Raw genomic sequence first — 20,531 nt, 5'->3', positions numbered from 1 at the left:
TGGCACGAGAAAATTCTTTAATATGTGGAACTTTCCTTCATGTTGCAAGATGTCTAGCACTGAGTATTTATTATCTACCCATTTAAGAGTAACAGTCTCTTTGAATCACTGGGACAAACAAAATTGTCCCAACAAATTTTTAAAATGCCCTTTCTAAGGGTAGTACATGTCTACTGAGAACAAGTACACTAAAAGGAAAAAACAAGGGAGCTATTAAAACATAAAAACAAAAATGAAAGGAAACAATACAAATATCAATATGATAAAGGCAATAACAAGAAAATTTCAGAACAGAAGAACCACAACAAAGAGTAGAAAAATGTTCTGGTTGTCAATAACCACAATAACGAAGAAAAGCAAAATAAACCATAAAATCCTAACTTTCCTTGAACTGGTTAGAAAACTGTCATTTTAGGTCCACTCAGTACTTAGAAATTAGATTTCAGTAGACACTTGAAATCTAAGTGTCTCCAAGTAGATGGGGCATGAATAATGGTTCTCTTTTGGCAGAGCACAGGAGGAAGATATGCCAGGCACCATTCAAGCAGAGAAGAATGTAGTTAAGGTTTTGAACATTATACTAAAAACCAAATATGGGCTTGTGTGAGAATGTAAAACCTCCAGAGATAACAGATACAAGGAGATATCACACCAACTCATAGGATCTTCTAATATGCCTCTGTAGGGATACTTTTGAGAAAGACCCAGTGGAAGACCAAAGGAAACCTCCGTCAGTAGTACAGATTTGAGAGAAGGACTGGCCTCCCCTGTGGGAAAGGCATAAACTGCTTGGGTCCTATGTACCTAGAGAACAAAAGACTTAAGCTTCTTAGGGAAGGGAAGCAAATCTTGCTACCTCTAGGACATTGATGAAGATTTACTACAGCTGGAGAAATGGTAAAAGCAAAACAAAAAACAAAACAAAACAAACAAAAAAAGAAAACAACAACAAAAAAGAAAGCTCTCAATCTTAGAAGTGGTAAGAAACTTTCCTGGTCCTAAATCATTACAGTTTTTCTGTTGGGGAGAGAGCAGTAATTTCACTCCCACACAAGACCTCCTGAAAATAAAAGGCAGGATTTGGCTTCCATGGGGGAGAAGAGAGGTGAAACCACTGGAAAAGCCACATCTCACAAACCCAGGGATCCAAGGCCTGCTTAAACAGGCCAGATTGGGAGGATCCTGGGAAGATGGCGGCATAGGAGGACGCTGGGCTCACCGCGTGTCCTGCTGATCACTTAGATTCCACCCACACCTGCCTAAATAACCCAGAAAACCGCCAGAAGACTAGCAGAACGGAGTCTCCAGAGCCAAGCGCAGACGAGAGGCCCACGGAAGAGGGTAGGAAGGGCGGAGAGGCGGTGCACGCTCCACGGACTGGCGGGAGGGAGCTGGTGCAGAGGGGCGGCCCGCTGGCCAAGCAGAGCCCCGGAGTCTGGCTTGCAAAAGTGGAGGGGCCGGACGGAGTGTGTTCCGACAGCAAGTGGGACTTGACATCTGGAAGGTTATAAGCTAACAGCTCTGCTCCGAGAATGGGAGGGCTGGAGGACAATGGGAGGGAGAGTTATTGAGCCCCGGATGACAGAGCTCAGGTTGGCGGGGAACAAAGGTGCTCACCAGCGCCATCTCCTCACCCATGCCCCAGCCAAAATCCCAAAGGGAACCAGTTCCTGCCAGGGAACTTCCTTGCACCCCACAAACACCCAAAGCTGTGCTTCTGCGGATCCATCCCTCTGGCGGGTCTGACTCCCTCTTGGTGCCGCAGGGCCCCTCCTGAAGTGGATCTCCAAAGGAAAAGCGAGCTGAGCCTGCCCCTCCTGCCCCTGTGCACCTTGCCGATCCACCCCAGCTAATATGCCAGATCCCCAACACCACAAGGCTGGCAGTGTGCAAGTAGCCCAGACGGGCCACACCACCCCACAGTGAATCCCGCACCTAGGAGAGGGGAAGAGAAGGCACACACCAGTCTGACTGTGGCCCTAGCAGTGGGCTGGGGGCAGACATCAGGTGTGACTGCGGCCCCGCCCACCAACGCAAGTTATTCAAGACAGTACAGGGAAGTGCCCCAGTGCTGCACCACTCCAGGGACTATTCAAAATGATGAAACGGAAGAATTCCCCTCAGAAAAACATCCAGGAAATAACAACAGCTAACGAACTGATCAAAAATGATTTAAACAATATAACAGAAAGTGAATTTAGAATAATAGTCATAAAATTAATCCCTGGGCTTGAAAACAGTATAAAGGACAGCAGAGAATCTCTTGCTACAGAGATCAAGGGACTAAGGAACAGCCAGGAGGAGCTAAAAAATGCTATCAGCGAGTTGCAAAATAAAATGGAGACAACTAGGGCTTGGATCGAAGAGGCAGAGGAGAGAATAGGTGAACTAGAAGATAAAATTATGGAAAAAGAAGAAGCTGAGAAAAAGAGAGATAAAAAAATCCAGGAGTATGAGGGGAAAATTAGAGAACTAAGTGATGCACTAAAGAGAAATAATGTACACATAATTGGTATTCCAGAGGAGGAAGAGAGAGGGAAAGGTGCTGAAGGTGTACTCGAAGAAATAATAGCTGAGAACTTCCCTGATCTGGGGAAGGAAAAAGGCATTGAAATCCAAGAGGCACAGAGAACTCCCTTCAGACATAATTTGAATCGATCTTCTGCACGACATATCACAGTGAAACTGGCAAAATACAAGGATAAAGAGAAAATTCTGAAAGCAGCTAGAGATAAACGTGCTCTAACATATAAAGGGAGACCTATAAGACTCGTGACCGATCTCTCTACTGAAACCTGGCAGGCCAGAAAGGAATGGCAGGAGATCTTCAATGTGATGAACAGAAAAAATATGCAGCCGAGAATCCTTTATCCAGCAAGTCTGTCATTTAGAATAGAAGGAGAGATAAAGGTCTTCCCAAACAAACAAAAACTGAAGGAATTCGTCACCACTAAACCCGCCCTACAAGAGATCCTAAGGGGGATCCTGTGAGACCAAGTACCAGAGACATCGGTACAAGCATGAAACCTACGGACATCACAATGACTCTAAACCCATATCTTTCTATAATAACACTGAATGTAAATGGACTAAATGCGCCAACCAAAAGACATAGGGTATCAGAATGGATAAAAAAACAAGACCCATCTATTTGCTGTCTACAAGAGACTCATTTTAGATCTGAGGACACCTTCAGATTGAGAGTGAGGGGATGGAGAACTATTTATCATGCCACTGGAAGTCAAAAGAAAGCTGGAGTAGCCATACTTATATCAGACAAACTAGACTTTAAATTAATGGCTGTAACAAGAGATGAAGAAGGGCATTATATAATAATCACAGGGTCTATCCATTAGGAAGAGCTCACAATTATAAATGTCTATGCACCGAATACAGGAGCCCCCAAATATATAAAACAATTACTCACAAACATAAGCAACCTTATTGATAAGAATGTGGTCATTGCAGGGGACTTTAACACTCCACTTACAGAAATGGATAGATCATCTAGACACACGGTCAATAAAGAAACAAGGGCCCTGAATGATACATTGGATCAGATGGACTTGACAGATATATTTAGAACTCTGCATCCCAAAGCAACAGAATATACTTTCTTCTCGAGTGCACATGGAACATTCTCCAAGATAGATCACATACTGGGTCACAAAACAGCCCTTCATAAGTATACAAGAATTGAAATCATACCATGCATACTTTCAGACCACAATGCTATGAAGCTTGAAATCAACCACAGAAAAAAGTCTGGAAAACCTCCAAAAGCATGGAGGTTAAAGAACACCCTACTAAAGAATGAATGGGCCAACCAGGCAATTAGAGAAGAAATTTAAAAATATATGGAAACAAATGAAAATGAAAATACAACAATCCAAACGCTTTGGGATGCAGCGAAGGCAGTCCTGAGAGGAAAATACATTGCAGTCCAGGCCTATCTCAAGAAACAAGAAAAATCCCAAATATAAAATCTAACAGCACACCTAAAGGAAGTAGAAGCAGAACAGCAAAGACAGCCTAAATCCAGCAGAAGAAGAGAAATAATAAAGATCAGAGCAGAAATAAACAATATAGAATCTAAAAAAAACTGTAGAGCAGATCAACAAAACCAAGAGTTGTTTTTTTGAAAAAATAAACAAAATTGACAAACCTCTAGCCAGGCTTCTCAAAAAGAAAAGGGAGATGACCCAAATAGATAAAATCATGAATGAAAATGGAATTATTACAACCAATCCCTCAGAGATACAAGCAATTATCAGGGAATACTATGAAAAATTATATGCCAACAAACTGGACAACCTAGAAGAAATGGACAAATTCCTAAACACCCACACGCTTCCAAAACTCAATCAGGAGGAAATAGAAAGCTTGAACAGACCCATAACCAGCGAAGAAATTGAATCGGTTATCAAAAATCTCCCAACAAATAAGAGTCCAGGACCAGATGGCTTCCCAGGGGAGTTCTACCAGACGTTTAAAGCAGAGATAATACCTATCCTTCTCAAGTTATTCCAAAAAGTAGAAAGGGAAGGAAAACTTCCAGACTCATTTTATGAAGCCAGTATTACTTTGATTCCTAAACCAGACAGAGACCCAGTAAAAAAAGAGAACTACAGGCCAATATCCCTGATGAATATGGATGCAAAAATTCTCAATAAGATACTAGCAAATCGAATTCAATAGCATATAAAAAGAGTTATTCACCATGATCAAGTGGGATTCATTCCTGGGATGCAGGGCTGGTTCAACATTCACAAATCAATCAGTGTGATACATCACATTAATAAAAGAAAAGATAAGAACCATATGATCCTGTCAATCAATGCAGAAAAGGCCTTTGACAAAATTCAGCAACTTTCTTAATAAAAACCCTCGAGAAAGTCGGGATAGAAGGAACATACTTAATCATAAAAGCCATTTATGAAAAGCCCACAGCTAACATCATCCTCAATGGGGAAAAACTGAGAGCTTTTTCCCTGAGATCAGGAACACGACAGGGATGTCCACTCTCACCGCTGTTGTTTAACATAGTGTTGGAAGTTCTAGCATCAGCAATCAGACAACAAAAGGAAATCAAAGGCATCAAAATAGGCAAAGATGAAGTTAAGCTTTCACTTTTTGCAGATGACATGATATTATACATGGAAAATCTGATAGACTCCACCAGAAGTCTGCTAGAACTGATACATGAATTTAGCAAAGTTGCAGGATACAAAATCAATGTACAGAAATCAGTTGCATTCTTCTACACTAATAATGAAGCAACAGAAAGACAAATAAAGAAACTGATCCCATTCACAATTGCACCAAGAAGCATAAAATACCTAGGAATAAATCTAACCAAAGATGTAAAAGATCTGTATGCTGAAAACTATAGAAAGCTTATGAAGGAAATTGAAGAAGATATAAACAAATGGAAAAACATTCTGTGCTCATGTTTTGGAAGAATAAATATTGTCAAAATGTCAACACTACCCAAAGCCATCTACACATTCAATGCAATCCCAATCAAAATCGCACCAGCATTCTTCTCGAAACTAGAACAAGCAATCTGAAAATTCATATGGAACCACAAAAGGCCCCGAATAGCCAAAGTAATTTTGAAGAAGAAGACCAAAGCAGGAGGCATCACAATCCCAGACTTTAGCCTCTACTACAAAGCTGTCATCATCAAGACAGCATGGTATTGGCACAAAAACAGACACATAGACCAATGGAATAGAATAGAAACCCCAGAACTAGACCCACAAACGTATGGCCAACTCATCTTTGACAAAGCAGGAAAGAATATCCAATGGAAAAAAGACAGTCTCTTTAACAAATGGTGCTGGGAGAACTGGACAGCAACATGCAGAAGATTGAAACTAGACCACTTTCTCACACTATACACAAAAATAAACTCAAAATGGATAAAGGCCCTGAATGTGAGACAGGAAACCATCAAAATCCTAGAGGAGAAAGCAGGAAAAGACCTCTCTGACCTCAGCCGTAGCAATTTCTTACTCGACACATCCCCAAAGGCAAGGGAATTAAAAGCAAAAATGAACTACTGGGACCTTATGAAGATAAAAAGCTTCTGCACAGCAAAGGAAACAACCAACAAAACTAAAAGGCAACCAACGGAATGGGAAAAGATATTTGCAAATGACATATCGGACAAAGGGCTAGTATCCAAAATCTACAAACAGCTCACCAAACTCCACACCCAAAAAACAAATAACCCAGTGAGGAAATGGGCAGAAAACATGAATAGACACTTCTCTAAAGAAGACATCCGGATGGCCAACAGGCACATGAAAAGATGCTCAACGTCACTCCTCATCAGGGAAATACAAATCAAAACCACACTCAGATATCACCTCCCGCCAGTCAGAGTGGCCAAAATGAACAAATCAGGAGACTATAGATGCTGGAGAGGATGTGGAGAAACGGGAACCCTCTTGCACTGTTGGTGGGAATGCAAATTGGTGCAGCCACTCTGGAAAGCAGTGTGGAGGTTCTTCAAAAAGTTAAAAATAGACCTACCCTATGACCCAGCAATAGCACTGCTAGGAATTTACCCAAGGGATACAGGAGTACTGATGCATAGGGGCATTTGTACCCCAATGTTTATAGCAGCACTCTCAACAATAGCCAAATTATGGAAAGAGCCTAAATGTCCATCAACTGATGAATGGATAAAGAAATTGTGGTTTATATGCACAATGGAGTACTAATGTGGCAATGAGAAAGAATGAAATATGGCCCTTTGTAGCAACATGGATGGAACTGGAGAGTGTGATGCTAAGTGAAATACGCCATACAGAGAAAGACAGATACCATATGGTTTCACTCTTATGTGGATCCTGAGAAACTTAACAGAAACCCATGGGGGAGGGGAAGGAAAAAAAAAAAAAAAGAAGAGGTTAGAGTGGGAGAGAGCCAAAGCATAAGAGACTGTTAAAAACTGAGAACAAACTGAGGGTTGATGGGGGGTGGGAGGGAGGGGAGGGTGGGTGATGGGTATTGAGGAGGGCACCTTTTGGGATGAGCACTGGGTGTTGTATGGAAACCAATTTGACAATAAACTTCATATATTGAAAAAAAAAGGCCAGATTAAGACTAAATAAATAAATAAATAAATAACACTCTTTCCACTAACCACCATGTAGGCAAGAACCAAGTACTAAGCAATAGCTGTTTACTACTGGAAACAAAGCAAGAGCATGCAGAGGGATTTTCTACAAAGTACAGGTATAGAGCAAAAGTCAGAATAAAGGTAGAGCAAAATTATTAAGAAAAACTAATAGGGACACAACCTAAATAGCAGATAATGTTAGACAATTTTAAATTGATGATGAACTTAAGTTAATAGCAACAATAACAAAACCCAAACCTAATCCAACTCTTGACTAGATTCATTCAACCATTCACAGTAATCATCTAGTAGCAGAAGAGGCATAAATATTATTTATCTTAGATGTTACTCTCCTACACAGAATAAAAAAATCATATTACATAAAAACCAAGATAAAAAAAAAGAAAAAAAAAAAACTAGGGTCAAGATATAAGTGAATCAACCAAACTAGACTCAGAGATGACCCAAAAGTTGGAATTATTAGATAGGAAATTTAAAATATGTTAATATGGTAAAGGTTGTAGTATAAAAAGCAGACAGCATTCATGAACAGATGAGAATTTCAGTAGAGTGAAATGGACATGCTAGAAATATCAATGCAATCACAGAGATGAGGAATGCCTTTAGCAGGCAGACTTGACTAAGCCAAAGAAAGAATCAGTGTGCTTGGAAGATAGGATAATAAAAATTATAAAGTAAAAATTTCTTAAAAACAACACACAGCACCAAAATCTGTGGGACATATCAAAAGGTCTAAAATGTGTGTAATTTTAATTTCAGAAGGAGAAGAGAGAGAGAATGGAACATAGAAGAAATGTTAAAGGAGATAATAGTTAAGAAATTTCCATTAATAATAATAAAGGGTTAACAGACCCAATAACTCAGAGAGCCCCAAACTGGGTAAATACAAAACAAACAAAACTCATATAACTACATATATCTAGGCATATAATATTAAATTGTTAAATCCAAAGAGAAAGAGAAAATCTTAAAAGTAGCCAAAGGTCGGGGAGGGGGGAAGAATGACACATTACACATATTAGAACAAAAATAAGAATTACAGCAGACTTCTGATTAAAAACCCTATAAGCTAGAACACAATGGGATGACATACTGAAAGTGCTGAAAGAAAAAAAATTCAGCCCCAAATTCTATACCACTGAAAGTATCTTTTGAACAAAAAGGCAATGGAAGGTTCTCCCTTTCTTGGGTCCTAAGGCTGGGACAACACCTTTCTTCCTCTTCCTCCTCTTCCTGCTGTACACCAGAGGAAGTGATACAACATTCAAAATGGTGGCTGCTTCATCAGCCTGGGTTCTGGAGAGAGAAGATATAGAGCAGAGTCTAGCTGATAATAAATAGCAAGAGTAATCTTATATAGTACATGGAAGAATATAATTCCTAAAAATAGAGAAGTATGAAAAAGAATGAAGTGAGATCTGAATTATTAGATATCTGAATATTTTCTAAAGCACATCAACCCCAAATAATGATATTTAGTATTGATAAAGGAACCAAATAACACCTCCAGAAATACATGGAAACTCAATATTTGTTAATAGTGAGAAAAATTATCAAATTTACCTGGTGGTGGTATAACTATCAATATGAAAAAAAGTGTACACCAATATTATACAACATGTAAAAACAGCTTTCAAAATAGAGTTAGGGCTTGAATATAAAAACAAAACAAAACAAGAACCCACTTGTAATGAAATCTAGGAGAATAAAAATCCAATTAAGGAACAGGAAAGACTATCAAATAATAGAAGCCCACAAACTAAAGGGAGGATGTGGTTGCTTCATTTACTGTATAGACCAAACAGAGTCAAACAAATTGAAGAAAAAGAAGAATATGTTCCTAATAAAAGAACAAGACAAAGCCTCTGGGGGGGGGGGGGGGGAGGGACTTAATAATAAAATGGACTTAAGCAATTTATCTGATAAAGAGTCTAAAGTAATGGTCATAAAAATGCTTACTAAACTGGAGAGAAGGGTGGATGAACACAAGACTTCAACAAAGAGAAAATATAAGAAAGTACTAAACAAGTCAAAGATGAAAACTATAATAACTCACTGAAAAATGTACTAGATGGGTTCAATAGAAGACTGAAGTCTAAGAAAGAATAAGCCAACTTGAAGATAAAGCAAGTGGAACTCAATTCATCAGAGTAGTAAAAAGAATTTAAAAATTAAACACAGCTTAAGAGAACAACATCAAATGGACTAACACTCACAACATAGGTGTGATCAGTGATTTGACAAGTTTATGCATCATGCTATGCTAACTACAGGTGCAGCTACTATCTGTTGCCATACAATTCTACTACAATACCATCAACTATATTCTCTATGTTTTACCTTTTATTCTTGTGTCTTAATCATTTCATAACTGGAAACCTATACCTCCCACAACTCTTCCTTTTGCCCATCACTATACCCTCCTCACCACTGGCAACCATTACTTTGTTCTATGTATTTATGGGTCTGTTTCTGTATTGTGTTTATTTGTTTATTCATTTGTTTTGTTTTTTAGATTCTATATATGAATGAAATCATAAGGTATTTTTCCTTCTCTGATTTATTTCTTTTAGCAAATACACTTTAGGTCCATCCTAAAGTCCATCTTACAAATGGCAAGATCTCATTTTTCTTTATGTCTAAGTAATATTCCATCATAGATATATATATGGATGGAAAATATATATATATATATATATATATATATATATATATATATAGTATATATAGTATATAGTATAGAATAAGTATATATAGTATATATATATATATACTATATATACTATATATATACACTATATCTTCCCTATCCATTCAACTATTGAACACTTAGGTTGCTTCTATATCTTGACTATTGTAAATAATGCTGCAATAAATGGAGAGCACATGTATTTTTTTTAAAGAAAATATCTTTCATCAGTAGTAAGGAAACACTTAGGTATCAAAATATATCTTTAATAAGTCAACATTATAAATAAAAAACCTTCCAAACACTTTTATACTTCTTCCACTCTCTGCCAAATTTAATCTCTGATATCTAACCCCAAATCCTAGTTCCAAACACTAACTAGCTTTACCCTAATCTCCAATTCTAACTACTAATTTCACCTCCTAACCCTAGCCATCATCTCCTTAAAGCTATTTATATTATAAACCATGCACAATGATCTTACAAACACCTCTTTTATTTTTATTTTTTTACAAACACCTCTTTATAATTCAGTTTATGATGCAAAAACAAAAAAGTAAAAAGAAACCTACAAAATTACATTTCCCACTTCAAATAAGCCTGTCTCTTGAGTATTTGATACAACTTTGTAAACAATTTAAATGGCTTTAAATAAGTGCATTTTTAAAAAAGACTTCTAGAATCAATTTATCAGTAATCAATTTTTAAAAGTTGTTACACATTTGCTTTAAAATAAATATACTCTGTTTCTGAAACCTCCATTTAAAGTGTCTTTTGTATCTTTCATGAATGTGATTAAAATATATTTTTCAATGTATCAACTTCAGAAATGAAATTTTATTTTTTGTTTGACTGTCAAAAACATTCCCACTTTTACCTCTCTCTCACCATTTTCCCTTCTCAAGTCCTCCCTCAACCCATTTTTATTGATGTTTTTTGAGATTTTTTTTATTTCATAAATATTTATTTCATTCTATACTATTACATTGAAACATTATGATCTTAAGTTATGGAATTTAAACTCAAGAATTGAAATGATTACTTTGTTTTGTAGCCACAGTGATGGCTATGTTTAAGTGGATTCAGAACTTCCTGCCAGTTTCCTTATCCTTATTGTGTCATCACCTTTTGTGAGTTAGTTTGTTGATTCATTTAAGATGGCTGGATTGTGTCTTCAAGCAGATTTTTCAGACAAGATTTATGAGTTCCTGAGTATTTGAGACTATCCTGTATATATATATAGGATATATGCATATATATATTCATTTGTCAGTGATAGCCTAGTGGAGCAAACAAATTTTAATTCATGTCATTTACCCCTTAGTACTCTGGAGATATCATCTCTCTTTTTTTTTCATTAAAAATATTTTTAGGCCTATGTAATAAATGTAATAAAGATGTACCTTAGTTCTTTAATTATCAGCTAAAATGTTCATGGCTTACATGAAATAACTCTAAGAAGCCTGGACTCTCATTGCAGTCTCGTCTAGTATTTATTAGTATTTGAATTTCTCATAGCTTGATATCATTGTTATCTTAAATCATTGTTACAAAAAAGAAGTTTGAAATTAAAAGAGTCAAATTAATGAATCGACTTGAGAGTCAAACCTTTGGAAACCAAAAACAAAAGAGAGGAACAAAACAGACAATTTCTCTAACAAATCTAGTTTAAAAGAAAGAAAACATACAAAAATTAGAAGTTGAAGTATATACAAAGTAGGTGAGAAGGTAATTAAAATTATAGAAATTATAGAAATTACATACAACTTTATACCACTCCAGTTGAAAATCTCAAATGGATGGTTTGTAGGAAAGAAAACAATGAAATTATTTCTTTTATTTTAATGAAAAATTGCTTAATATCCTTAGTCAACAAAAAAATACAAGTCAAAATCATAATGAGATAATCACCTCATAACTTTTAGGATGGCTATTATCAAAAAATAAAAATATAACAAGTCTTGATAAGGATGCAGATATATTGGAATTCTTGTACACTGTTGGTGGGAATGTAAACTGGTGCAGCCATTAAGGAAAACAGTGTGGAGATTCCTTAAAATTTTTTAAATAAAACTGCCATATGATCTAGCAATTTCACTTCCAACTATATATCCAAAAGAATTAAAATCAGGATCCTGAATATCTTCACTCCCATGTTCACTGTAGCACTATTCACAATAGCCAAGATACGGAAACAACTCAAATGTTCATTGACAGATGAGTAAATAAAGAAAATGTGGTTTATATATATATGATGGAATATTATTCAGTCTTAAAAAGAAGGAAATCCTTCCAATTGTGACAAAATAGATGACTCTGGAGGACACTATGCTAGGTGAAAAAAGCCAGTCTCAGAAGGACAAATACTGCATGATTTCCCTTACACGAGGCATCTAAAATAGTAAAAATCTTAGAAGCAGAGAATAGAATGGTGGTTACCGGGGGTAAAGGAAAAGGAAAATGTTAAGTGGGTATAAAGTTTTAGTTTTGCAAGATGAATACATTCTGGAAAACTGTAAGTTATTAAAACAGGTCTAAGATGTAGAAACTAAACAGTAATAAATCATAGGAATTAGAAAATATATCTCACCATCATACATGAAGGATAAGACCAGATCAATTATAAATATAAATGTAAAATATAAAGCTATAATATAAATAGGAGAAATAGGTAGGAAGTAGTTCTTAAATAAAATTCATCAGACCAAGTCATTGGTTTTTTTTAAGCCATTAATTAAGAGTGATTGATTATATCAAAATTAAGAATTTCTGTTTGTGGACATCATGAACAAAATTAGATAGAGGTGACTTATTAGGAGGAGATTATGAGAAACAGATAATACCAAAATATAGTTAAAAGCCATGGTTCATAAGTCTAAATGGTTTTATACATAATAATAAGAATTGTAAAAGGAGAAAATGAGGGAGAGGCAATATTCAGAGATAATGTCAAGAAAGGTCTGAGTCCTGGGGAGCCTGGGTGGCTCAGTCAGTTGAGCATCTAACTCTTGATTTCAGCTCAGATCATGATCCCAGGGTTGTGGGATTGAGCCCCAAGTTGGGCTCCACACTGAGCATGCATCCTGCTTAAGATTCTCTTTCTCCCTCTGCCCCTCTCCATTGCTCATGCTCTCTCTCTAAAAATAGATAGATAGATAGATAGATAGATAGATCTGAACCCTAACATTGAAGAGACACAGTACCAGCGAGGAATAGTAAAAATATGGGTGAAGTTGGTCAAGGCACAAACTTCCAGTTATAAGATAAATAAGTCCTGGGGATGTAATACACAGCATGCCAACTACTGTTAACAATACTGTATTGTGTTTTAAAAGATCTATGGGAATAAATCTTAAAAGTTCTCATCATAAGAAAAAAAGCATATATGATGATAAATGATAAGTTATTGCAATGATCATTTTGTAATATATACATACATTGAACCATTATTTTGTATACTTAAAACTAACACAATGTTATATGTCAAAGACATCTCAATTTTAAAAGTTTATTTTGTTGTGAAATTGCAGAATATCAAGGATATAGAGAAAATCTTAAAAGTAACCAAAGAAAAAAACAAAGTCTCCCAAATAGCAACAAGTAGACCAATAACAAGTGGACTTCTTGGGGGCAACAGTGGATGCCTGAGGCCAATGGAATAATATTTTCAAAGTGCAGAGAATACCTATCATATAAAGTATTAATCAAGAGTGCATACAGAATTTCTTAAAACACTAACAAAGTTTGCCATTCATAGACATTTACTGAAGGAACTATTTACAGATGTAATTTTAAGGCAGCCTACTATTTGGGAACAAAAGAACTAATAAAGCTTAATTTATTCCAGAAATAGAGGAAGGGAAAAATATGGTAAACTGAAAACAAAATAGTGTGGTAAAAACAAGCACAAATGTATGTGTAATCAAAACAAATGCACATGGAATAAACTCAGAAATTAAAATGCAGAGTTGAAATTGGGAAAAACAAAACAAAATCTAGGTATTTAATATTTCTAAGTGGCATGCTTAAATTATAATAATATAAATCAATAATGAAATTTATCAGGTTCTAGGTGGCATTTTTAAATCCTGCAAACATGGTGATTTTCTTCTTATCTATAAATTTCATGAAATTCCAACAATAAAAGTTTGATTCAGAAAGTTAGGAGAAGCCCAAGAACTGGCAAGACAATTCTAGGAAAAACACCACTGAAAATAATAAAAATGTATGAATAAACTAAGTCTCTAAAACATAATGTTGAATTTTTAAAAAGCTGTAAAAAGAAACATAAGTATAATATAATTGAGAGAAAATTTTAAAATACCAAGAAATGTTATATATATGCACATTTGCATATTCATGTTATTATGTAATAAATAAATAGATACATAGACTGAAGAAATATACAACAAATTCATTCTTGTTTGAGGGGAGAGAAAGGAGAATAGGCTTCGCTGAGGATCAAATGGAATCCAACTTTATATTATTTATGTCATTTCATTTAAATAAAATTTTATTTAGTTTTAATTAACTAAATAAAATGTTATTTTTGTTTTTTAAAGAACTGTAGCAAATATAACAAATATTTTATGTTCATTCTGGGTGGTGTGTAATGTGGATTTTGAAATACTAGCTTTGCTTTTTCATTAATATTTTACAAATTAAAAATGGAATATATGGAAAATAAAAACATTGTTAGTACTGCTGTAAAGGGAGAGTTTAGTGGAAATCTCTCAGTCATTGACAGATCAACATGACAAAAATTAATAAGACTGAAATATTTTGAACATGTTATTATTAAGCCTGATTATATATATGTGTGTGTATGTATAATATTCATGAAATATTTATAAAAACTAATCATATAAGCCACAAATTGCATCTTAATTTATCTTCAAGAGTGAAAATTGTACAGGTCACAGCCCCTGATATCAATAGAATCAAATAGTAATTTAGTTAGAAGAGTTTAAATCCAACAAAACAAAAGAAAATCAACAGAAATAGCTCTTTCAATTAAAAGTTATTTAAATATTTTTGCCTCAATGAGGAAATCCAAGTTACATTTATAGGTTTTTAAATATAAATGAAAACACAAAGATCACCAGACATCTGAGGAAAGCCTGCAGCATGATAAAACAAAACAAAACAAAACAAAACAAAACCAAGAGAATAAAATGGAAAAACTGTCTCTAGAGAAAACAGAAATAAATTAGGGAAAAGAAAAGAACTTGAAAAAGAAAGCTCCAATTATTAATCTCAGAAAAATTCAAGACTATAATTAATGCATGCAATAAAACTAGTACTGTCTATCTTCAATGGGAAAGGCAAACTCAATAAGATAAAACTCTTAAAAATTAAATAAATGATTACTGGATTAAAAAAATAATGATTATTTGAAACATAAAGTTAAAAAACTTAGAATGTGTAATAAAAAGACAAGCATAAAAATATATGGAAAAGGATAAGAGACACAGAGGGTCAATTCTGGGAGTCCAATATCCAATTACTAGATCATCCAAAAAGAGAGGACAGAGAAGAGCTGGAAAGAATGGTATTAAATTATAAATATAAATAAGTTATAAATATAAAAGTATAATTTCCTAGAACTGAAGGAAAAAATTTCAAGTGTTGACAAGATAGATGAATAAAAGATTCAAATTTGACAGATCCATGTGAAGTATTAGAAAATCAAGCATAAAAAGGAGTGCCTGAAATTTCCAAAGGGAACCAAAAGTAATCTACAAAAGAATGAGAATCCAACTGAAGTCATATTTCTCAGAAATGCTGGATACTATGAAACAAAGGAGCAAATGCCTTCATGTAGCTGAGGAAAAGCAATTTTCATACTCAACTCTCCCCAGTCATATTATCAATCAAGTGTGAGGACAGGATAAAAATATCTTATGACATGTAAGGGCTCAGATATTGTCTTTTTTAGGCTTTATTTTTCAAGAGGATGTATTCCGTTGAAATAAGGGAATGAACTAAAACGTGAGGTCAGGGAACAATGAGGGAAAGTGCAGTTCTATCCGTGGCCTCCAAATCCACATTGGAGAGATGGGAGAACAAAGGACTCTGGGGAAAAACCAAAACAATTTAGAATGTGATGGAAAATAAACTCTGATGGAGAGCTTGGGAATACTTTATATGATAACAGCACACAGACAAAGACAAGCAGAGATTCTCTTACTACAAAACACACACACACACAACTATACAAGGAAGACATAATCCAGGGAGTCAGCCATCTAACTTGTATCATTCAGTAGAGTGTAGACAAAAATAATAAATATGAACTTGGCCCAAGAATATTCTTTTATGGTACAGGTAATCTGACAAAACTGTTTAAAAGAACAGCCGAAAAACTCAGTCATTAGAATGTCGTTACTGTGTATTGGTTTTAATCATAGAATCTTATAACCAGTTTATAGTTAAACCATGAAAAAACTAAGGTTAGAGAAGAAAATAAAAATGTTATTAAAAATGACAATGGAAAAGCTATGATAAAACTGATACCATTTGGGATTTGGAAAAGCAATAGAAGAGGAATAATGATAATGTTCTTATCATACAAAGAGATTAGTTAAAATGTGTATATTGTTAGTTGGAAAAGAAGTGATGGTTTAAGAATGTTACTATAAATGGAAATTGAAAACAATGGTATAATTCTAGTGAGGAAAGAGGTATGTTAACTCTTTATCTATTAAAACAAGAAGTCAGTAGATATTATCTAAATTATTTGAATCCTGAAATAGAAGTTCATCGATCTTATTTAGAGATAAATAGATTATCACTAGAGGAATTAAAACAAAATTGGTTAAAATGGCTAACACTAGTTAGTGACATGTGAGTGGTGATATTAGGTCCTAAGTTGGTTAATTTTCTTTACAGATCCTTCAGAACTCTATTATGTAACCCTGTGCATATATTACTCTGAAAAATATCTGCAACTCAAAGTTTATGTGCAATAAAATAAAACAAAAATATATAAGGAAAATATAGAATGTGGTCAAAAGTGAATTTAGAGATAAATTAATAGTCTTAAAGGCTATTAGTAAATAAGAAAGAATTAAAATACATGAAATAAGTACTCAATGCAAGTTAGAAAAACATGACTGAGGAGACCAGAAAGAAGGGCACAATAAGGATACAATAAAAAGTTACAAATTAGAGAAAAAGAAAATTGCAATGATTGTAATGTATCTCACACTATTTTAAATACTTTATACATGTTAATCCCTTTCATCTTCATAACAAATTATGAAGGAGTCGTTAGTGTTTTTCTCACTCTCAAATGAGGAAATTGAGATATAGATAGATAACTTGCCCAGAGTTACCTAGTAAGCAACAGAATAAGGATTCAAACTAGTGGTGTGCTGGTAAATGCTTGGCAATGCTTAACAAACAGCCTATCTCCTCGCTCTCCCTTCCCCTCTTTCTGAAAGTCCCTGACTTGTAGTGTCTGCAAGTACTCCTACCATGATCAATTTCAAGCTACCAATAAATCAACACTGTGAGTGGAATTGGAAGGAGATGCACACAATTTGCTTTTATGAGCCTGTTTGAGCAGGCTCCAGCACATCACTGATTCAAATCCAGGCAATCTGGCCCCTGAGGATTAGAGCAGAAACCAACAGCAATGGCTTCCTAAGCGCATTTCCATTAATATTAATTCTAAGAGCGATATTCTGTCATTTTTAGATTGCCAGCATTACTGTAATAACACACTATTAACTAATGCAGTGAAACAAGTTAAGTGGCTACATAGCTACCAAAGTGATCAAAGTGGCATTTGATCTTTTTTATTATTTAAGTATATATTTCAAATGGAAGCCAGTATAATAATGCAGGAAAATGAGTAAAAATCATTCTTGAAAGTCAGACAACTACTATCATTTCCAGATGATAGGATTATGTACCCAGAAAACCTAAGTGACTCAGAGGAAACCTACTAAAATACTTAGCAACCTGTAGAATTTCAAATTATAAAACGAAATTTTAAAAAATCAGTTTCTCATTGTATAAGCACATTAGAAAATATAATTTAAAAGTTTCTTTTCAAAATAAAATGCAAACATGAAATGCCTGAGAATAGATTTAGGAATTAATCAGTATTAGTATGAAAGAAACATAAAACTTTACTGTATAAATGGACTTATACAAAGTTCTTAAATGTAGAGACACTAATAGAAAAAGTCAATTTTATCAAATTGACTTATAAATTTGTTACAACTTGATTTTAAAGTTAATCTAAAAAGTGTGAGAACAGCCAAGAAAATTTTTGAAATTTTAAAAAAGAAGAATTATGATTAGGAATTATACTGCCAGATATGAAAATACATTTTAAAGTCATGATAATTAGAAATCTGGTACTGTTACATAATTAGATAGCACAGCAGAATAGATTAGAATGCTTTAAAATATTGCCAATTACATGCCAATTTTAGGGTATGATAAAAGTAGCATTTAAACCAGGAAGAAAAAGATGGGAGTGTGACTGAACAGATGTATTTATCTCCTCTCCCTATAGAATTCCTTCTGAAATATCATTAGAAGGATCTTTTAAAAGCATAGAACTACAAGGTACAAATAAATGGATCAGGAGAGAAGACAAAAGCAGATGAGTCATGATAAATTTTTGAAAAAGAGAGAAAAAATGAAGGAATAGAAACTAACTCAGCAAGGGAAGGAAGCTGTAACCTAGATGCCTGCAGAGAGTGACACTGAAATGAAATAAAATGAAGTCCAGGCACAGTGGATGGTACATAGGTTGAAAACAGAAGGATCCAGGGAGGTCTGTATCCTTAATCATGAGTCCTCTCCAACACCTTTCCCAGAACAATAGCCAGCAATTTACCTACCTCAGGCTGAAGAAAATAAGATTCTTTTCTTGCAAATTGAGAAGCGGTCCCAATGTCAGTTACATTAGGCTTTGCTATCTATAAAGCTATCTTCATGCCTGATCACTCTATAATGAAGCCTACCAATTTAAAAGCTTATGTTTTCTCCTCCTTCCCCTAGAAAAGCTCCAGCCATATTTGTGGAATCTTTATCTTAATATGTATGGCATGCTACAGATTACAAGAAAATTAAACAAAACCTCTAACTTGAAAGTGAGAGGCCAAAGCAAACAGAGAACAAAATCTTCAGAGGAGACAAAGACAAAAAAAAAAAAAAAAGTCTCACCCCCCTCATAATTTGTATCCTCAGAAGGATAAGAGAAGAAATCGCACCCATGAGATAATAACAGGATAATATATAAAAAGAACAACACCAAGAAAGAACTCTTAGAAACTAAAATATAAGAACCAGGAAAACAACAACAAATCAATAAAAGTGTTGGAAGACAAAGTTAAAATTAAAAAAAAATTTTTTTTAATGTTTATTTATTCTTGAGATAGAGACAGAGCATGGGCAGGGGAGGGGCAGAGAGAGACACAGAATCGGAAGCAGGCTCCAGGCTCTGAGCCATCAGCACAGAACGTGATGCGGGGTCAAACCCATGGACCACAAGATCATGACTCAAGCTGAAGTCGGACACCTAACCGACTGAGCCACCCAAACGCCCCTGGAAGAGTTTTTAGAAAGTGCAACACAAAAAACATATATGGAATGGATACAAGTATAGAAAAAAATTTTTCAAAGATCAATCTAGGAAGAAAAACCACTGAGCTAATGAATTCCAGAAACAGATAATATAGAAAGAAATAAATTATTAAATAATGTATGAAAGAAAATGTCCAAGTACTGAAAATCTAAGTTTCCAGATTAAAAGGGTCCACTGATTATCAGCAATCTATGACTCTTCTGGTCATTAATAATAATTGGCTACTGATGTCTACATGGCCCCTATTACCTTGGGGAACCATCACTATCATGGCCATTAAAGTGCCCAACGCTGTGACTATTTTTTCTACCATCAGCACTGCCCTACAGAAGACAGCTACTACTGGATTGTTAGTGATTCTGGTGTCCCTTATCAGTGGCAGATTCCTAATGGACTTGATGAATGGTGTGTCCTCAGCACTGTTCTTCAGTCTTTTGTTAGTCTTCTGGTCTTTCACAACATATCTACTGCAATATACTCACTTCCTTCAGCCTCTATATTCCTTTCTCTGTCACCTACCAGAACAACTCAGATATTTTTTATCACTGGCCACTGGCCACCACTTTTTCCAGATGTCTAAGGGCCATCCTAGCTGTGAGTCTGCCATATTTCCTGTAGTCCTTGCCAGAGTGACATAGCCCATGTCCCAGGAAAAGTCCTCAAAGCCAGTGAATTGTAACAATAGCATTCCTCTCCACCAAGGCATTTTATCAGGCCACCACTACTGAAATATTTATCATTTGAGCTGTTAATTTTTTCCAGGGATTATCCATGAAAATAAATGCCCCACCTAACAAATAGAATGTTGTTCTCTATGTCCATCAGGTGAATGAACCATCTGTTTTCCTGGACCATTCTCAATACAACTTGCATTAGTTCTCTAAGAAGTGAGTACCAAGATAGGATGATTCATTATACAGATATTTACTAAGGAAATGTCTATGTGGGATAACAGGATGGAATTTTGAGGAGATTAGAAGAGTCATCAGATCAGGATGTAGGTCTGATTTCTTTCAAGGAGACAGAGAAGGAAGAAATGTCACAGGCTATAGCACAAGTCTGAGGAAGTATGGCAAGGCTAA

The sequence above is a fragment of the Panthera pardus genome, unplaced genomic scaffold, assembly GCF_024362965.1.
Source record: "Panthera pardus isolate Hobbes unplaced genomic scaffold, ASM2436296v1 HiC_scaffold_16, whole genome shotgun sequence".
In the NCBI taxonomy this organism is placed as follows: domain Eukaryota; kingdom Metazoa; phylum Chordata; class Mammalia; order Carnivora; family Felidae; genus Panthera; species Panthera pardus.
This window is presented reverse-complemented; position numbering follows the sequence as displayed.